This window comes from Myxocyprinus asiaticus, chromosome 17 (assembly GCF_019703515.2).
Source record: "Myxocyprinus asiaticus isolate MX2 ecotype Aquarium Trade chromosome 17, UBuf_Myxa_2, whole genome shotgun sequence".
Classification (NCBI taxonomy): domain Eukaryota; kingdom Metazoa; phylum Chordata; class Actinopteri; order Cypriniformes; family Catostomidae; genus Myxocyprinus; species Myxocyprinus asiaticus.
Window position 1 is genome coordinate 47505001 of NC_059360.1, and position 6314 is coordinate 47511314.

The 6314-nt window shown below is 35.4% G+C and overlaps 1 protein-coding gene across 1 annotated transcript in view; it reads left to right on the plus strand.

Annotated features, from left to right (window-relative positions):
• The window catches only part of LOC127455234 (B1 bradykinin receptor-like), a 5582-nt gene extending 5343 nt beyond the window's left edge, over positions 1-239 (plus strand). Inside the window, exon 2 of the mRNA XM_051722943.1 lies at positions 1-239. This exon is cut by the window's left edge and continues 3322 nt beyond it. The gene's annotated coding sequence lies outside the window, so the exon portion shown is untranslated.
• The last annotated feature ends 6075 nt before the right edge of the window (positions 240-6314 follow it).

Consider the following 6314-nt stretch of genomic DNA (forward strand, 5'->3'; position numbering starts at 1 on the left):
ATGTTATAATAAAATGATACATTATAAATTCTGAATCTATGTACTGATTATCATTGTCACATGTCTGTCAAACATGTTGAGTGATCCAAACATCATCTGCAGCCTGAAACTGAACTTTTGATCAGATTTTAGGAGTGAATGCACTTAACTGCATAGAGAGCTATAGGATGCTCCCTTGCTCCCTATTTAGTGAATGACTTAACCTCTAGTGTGCTGTCTGTCTGCACTGGTCTCAGAACAGTTTGAAATGCACCTTATTTTCATCCTAACTCCATATAAAGCCTCTGAAAGACACATTATTCAGCTTTTGGATAAACACATTTATTCTTAGTGTGATAATGCACAGTAAATATAGGAATGCATTTATTAATGTTAATGAATAGAACCGTACTGATAATAATAATTAGATAATTATAATTATTTATCACACATTATACATTTGCACATATACAGTGAAATTCTTTTTTTCACATATCTCAGCCAAGCTGGGGTCAGAGTGCAGGGTCAGCCATGATACAGTGCCCCTGGAGCAGATAGGGTCAAGGGCCATGCTCAAGGGCCCAACAGTGGCAGCTTGGCAGTGCTGGGGCTTGAACCCCCAACCTTCTGATCAGTAACCCAGAGCCTTAGCTGCTGAGCCACCACTGCCCCATCAGTGGTGGCTCGTACAGAGATAACAAAATTAAATCTAACAAAATGTATATTAAAACGAAGCAAAATGACCCACAGATGTGTTAATATTGAAAGTTATTCAAAACAACTAACTTTTGTTTTGTTTTTTCAACTTTTGAGGGAATAATGTCCCAAAATCCACGTATGTGGACATCATGTTTATCAGCGCGCTGACACGCAAAAAACAAATAAATTTTTTAAAGCGGCATATCAAATGAAACTAGAGACTCAACTCTTTACACCCAAACAGGTTTCAGTGACAAAACTTAAAGAGATTTCTTACCAGAGGCACTTTTGTTGGCTCTGCGCCCGTAGAAGCGCTTGAAGGAAGTCGACGTCATGTTGTTGTGTCACATGACTCGTTGCACTAGAAGTTTAACCTTTAAATGACAGTCTAAAGTGTTGTGAACAGTATTCAGTCCATTTAAATGTATTGAAATTATGCATTGAGTATAGCAAAGCCAAAATACAATGTCCACGCATGTGGACGCAGGGCATTTTCCGCTGACCCCCTAGCACCCCCTTGTGGCCCCCCAGCTTGAAAACCCCTGCCTTACAACACTGCCTAGGTCGGCAAGATAGGTAACTTACTAGTTTTTGAAACAGAGCCCTTATATGTATCTTATATGTGTCAAATGTGTTTGTGGTATTAAATTAATCTCTCCTGTACTCGTACTCTGTCCCTTCAGTTTTGATTTATATGTTGTGCTGTTCAGTGTTAAATGTCATTTATGTAAAGTGTCTGTATCAACACGTCTGCCTCAGTTTCACATAAACACTGAGCAGCTACAAAGATCATATAGCTAAATGTTTGACAAGGTTAAGCTGAAAAGTATTTCCAGTCATGCATATATTATAAAAATACTTTTAGCAATGATAAATACTTTTCCTGAAATCTTTTTGGTAAGTATTTTAATATAATTTGTACTGAGACAGATGGTAGAACTTAAAAAAAAAACAAAAAAACAAAAAAACAGGAAGACTCAGTTAGAGGAAGTTGATTCATTTAAACATTGCCAAGGATAGATAGGCACACTTCTGGAAATAATTTCTTGCTCAGCACATCAGATCAAGACTGACGCAACTCTGAACAAAGAGCATGTTTGTGAGATTCTAATGTGACATCGTAACAACTAAGTAGGATGTTTACACTCATTAGAATAGCGATAGATCTAAACAAGTAAAAAGCTTCAATGTGCACGAGCAATGACAAACCAGCACAGTTCATGCTTTTGCTTGTAAACTTTATTCAAGCAGCTCTCCACAGGCAAGATTAACTGCACAACTAAACCAAATATGGCAAAGAAAAGCTTTCAAACCTAATATTTACACTAAATCAAACACACTGACAAGCTGTGGAGTCGGTAGAGTTCTCATTTCTGCAAAGAACATGTCCAGGGTGGAATATCACCAAGTCTATCATTCTACATAGTTTCCAAAAGGCTATAGCATTTCATTTATGTGCATTGATTAAAATAACACAGCGACTGCAGCCCACTTCGCATATAAGCTGTCCTATATAGTACACAAGGTTAAGATTTGTGCATTGCAAATCATAAATCATTGACAATATGCAAAAGGTGCCAAGATAGTGATAATTCCTGGTGGATTTTCGAAGTAGAAATCCATGCATGCTTTTTATGCTTTAATATTACTATATTTTTGTATTTAAAACTTAAGAGATAATGCATTTTAAGCTAATGAATATAGCAAGATGCTTTGCTAATTTTTACTGCATACTCAGACGTATGCACTTTCCCACCACCAGTGAAGAAACACTTTAAATGCACAGTATTTGTTTGTGAGTTGAGATTTAACCCTTGTGCACCCTTCCTTGCAGGTGGTATTTGGGCAAATTTGACCCCAAACAATATCCATGTAATTTTGTACCTTAATCATGTGGAAAATGTGTCATGCATTAGGGCAGATTGCTGCCATCTGCTGGAAAATTGTTATTATTATTATTATTTTATTATTATTATTAAAATGACCTGAAATTACAACTATAACCAGATGGCTGCAGAGGTCCACTCATTTGCCTGGTTGTAGCAAACTGATTGTTTTAGGTCTTATCACAAGTTATGCATTTGTATATATATTTTAGACATTATCAAAGACATTAAAAAATCACTATTTTGTGTGTGTGTGTGTGTGTGTGTGTGTGTGTGTGTGTGTGTGTGTGTGTGTGTGTGTGTGTAAGTGTGTGGGCAGGTTTAAGTGGTTTAGGAGGACTTTTATTTAGGTTATAAACTGGTAATTACAACGGTATTATGCTATAAATGTGGTTTATGAGGACATTTCTAGTGTCCCCATAATTCAAATCACTTAAAAATCATACTAAATTATGTTTTATTGAAAATGTAAAATTTACAGAAAGTTTTTTGTGAGGGTTAGGGTTAGGGGATATAATCTATAGTTTGTACAGAATAAAAATCATTATGTCTATGGAGAGTCCTCATAATGATAGCTGCACCAACATGTGTGTGTGTGTGTGTGTGTGTGTGTATGTGTGTTTGTGTGTGTGAGCATGTGTGTTACACATTGTGGATGTGTTATAATATCACTCCATTTCTGTGTGTGTGTTTTGTATTTTGGCTGATTTATTTATTTTATTTGACAAATTTTGAGGCGGTTTTATCGTCTCACCCATTCATTTCCTATGTGGGGTCAAATTTGACCCTGAACACAACGAGTGACCAGAATCCAGCCCAATTTTTGTGTGTGTGTGTAGAGATAGAAAATAGGAAAAGTCACCAAACCTCATTCCACTGAGATGCAGGAAACCATGTTTTTAAAAGAAGCAATGTTCAATAGGGGTCATTTTTGACCCCAAAGCTAGGGTTGGTGCAATGACTAAGAACCACTACAAAAATGGCAGCTACTCTCAGGAGGAGCAATTATTGTACAGTACTGTGCAAAAGTCTTAGTCACATATGATGTTTAAAAAAAAATTTTTGTTTTAAAATGGTTATTTATATCTTCAGCTTTAGTGTGTCAATAGGAAATATAAATGTTAGACTCCCAAACATTCTTTTTGCAAAGATTAGATTAGAAGAACAGGGAGCCCTGCAACAGATGTCATGGCCCCCACAGAGCCCCCCACTGAACATTGTGTCAGTCTGAGATTACATGAAGAGACAGAAGCAATTGAGACAGCCTAAATAGATAGAAGAACTGTGGTGAATTCTCCAAGAAGCTTGAACATCCTATCTGCCAACAACCAAGAAAAACTGTGTCCAGCTGTATCTAGGAGAATTGGTGCTGTTTTGAAGGCAAAGTTGGTCACACTAAATATTAATTGAGCTTTTTTTTACGTTTACTGGACTTTGTATGACATTAATTGATAAATGAAAACTATTTATGTCATTATTTTTTAAGACATCCTCACTATGCAACATTTTTCACAAGTGCCTAAAACTTTTGCACATCACTGTATATCTAATTTTGCATGGAAACTTTCCAAGCCATTCTCATTTCATGTAATACATCATATCTCAGAAGATGATGCTGCTATCTGCAGTTAAACCAGATGTGTGTAAACTTACAGTATGCGTGGTATGATAACACTTCTATGCCTGCAGTTCATCAGCCTCAAAGAAATTTGCTCAGAGAGATAAAATGAACTGATTTTAAACATCCAAATGTGGTCAGTGTAAGTCAACATGAATTTAAAATGGACAATGTTTACTTTATTGTCTTCATAAACTTAATTTATTGTTTACTTTTTGTGAATGATTCATCAGTGCATGTTATTCCAAAGAAGAAAAAAAAGTCAAAATATAGTAACTCAAACTCTGAAAGAATTTTTCTTTTTGACTGACACCTAGGCCGTTAACCAGTGGCTATTTAGTCATTGTTTTAAGCTACTAGGTAGCGTAGGTTAACATTAATGTAATGAAGGTTATGGCAATAACAGCAAATACTGACAGATTTGAAAAACAAATGCTCTGGAGGGTGAACTTTACATTTAGTCAACGACCCCGTTGATAACGCCTCCTCAAATGTGTGTACCGGCGGTGTTTCGGGAATGGAGTTGACCTGCGCAATCCACTGCAAACTCGCGTTTAGATCTCACTCCATTCTCCTCCCACTTTTTACCGTCCAATCAATTCATGATGGATAAAATCAAGATGAGTTTCTGAGTTTCACTCAGAGTTACGTATGTCATATTAAAGAAGCAAAATGGCTTGCAAATACACTGAAACTCCTAATAAATGGTCTTTACTCAATTGATTGAGTAAACTAATTTCCTCAATTAAATTGAGTAATGATGTCTCCAAAACTTGTGTAGTTAAGTTCACTTAACTTGGTGATCATATAGAATGAACTTAACTATTTAAGTTAAGGTAACTAGATGCAAGTACACTTAACTCAGATCTGCTATTTCAATTTAGTTGTTTCTACTTAATAACTTTAATTGAAATGACTCAAATTTAGATCATACAATAACACAGCTTAAATAATGAAGATTATATCTTATTCTAGGTCAAATATTAAATAAACTCATTTCGCCACAGAAATGCATAGACACCTGTCCTTCAGTTGCACATGCAAACGAAGAACTGAGATAGTTTTAATTGGGTCCAACTTGACCAAAGGAGATACAGATCACCCTAATGGTGACATCACACCAAACAACTGCAACAAATCAACATAAATAATACTACAAAAGACCTTAAACCTCTATGAATTCTTAATAACAACTATTTAAATGCCCCCATATGTTCCATTTGACCAAGAAAATATAATTACAGCAAATACTTCAAGTGCTAGGCATCCCCATAGCCTCAATGTTGTACTCAATATTTTGAGTTATTAACACTTAAAATCTTAAGTTTACGGATTTTTAAGAAAAATAAGTTGAAGGAACATGTATATTTGAGTTTTGAGCCCAAAACTTGACATTTCAAGTAATATTTAATTAAGACAACTTGATATTTTCCAGTAATGACAACATTAGGGTTTACAATATACCATACCTGTAGTCTACTTTTCTGTCCATTCTTCTTTGAATTTGTCTTTTTATTTCTAATAAGCCACCGTGAAATCGCATCCATGATCAGACATAAATCAAAGTATCAATTATTTGCAAATAAATATTTAAATTGGAGAAGATGCGATCAAATATGTGCTCCTAAATGGCGCTGGTTCGAGATTGGAGTTACTGAAGTGTGCATTTGAACTTACCGCGGTGTTTTGCACAGAATCCGCTCTTATGTCGTCACCAAAATAAGTGAAAATAAGCGATGCCACTTTCTCCTGAGTGGGAGATTGATCAGCATAGAAATTATAATATGCAGAGCAAACAGTAGCCTATACAAAATAATGTCTTATCAATAAGTGTATACCTACTCTTCGGTAATTTTTGACCAAAAATAAATTTTCCTCATATCCTTTATCTTAGCAGTAGAAGACTTGGTGACTTTTCCGTCATTTGCCATCTGAACATACAACAGCTAAATTGGACTTGATTCGATAAGCCTAAGTGGTCATAAAAAAAAAAAAAAAGTGTTCATGGTCAAAATTGACCGTCCATTGAAAATGAATGGGAAAGACCAAAAAACAGAGCTTTTTTTTTATCCGTCATATACAACCAATAAATCAGCCACAATGCTGAAAATAATGGACAGAAATTACAGGGT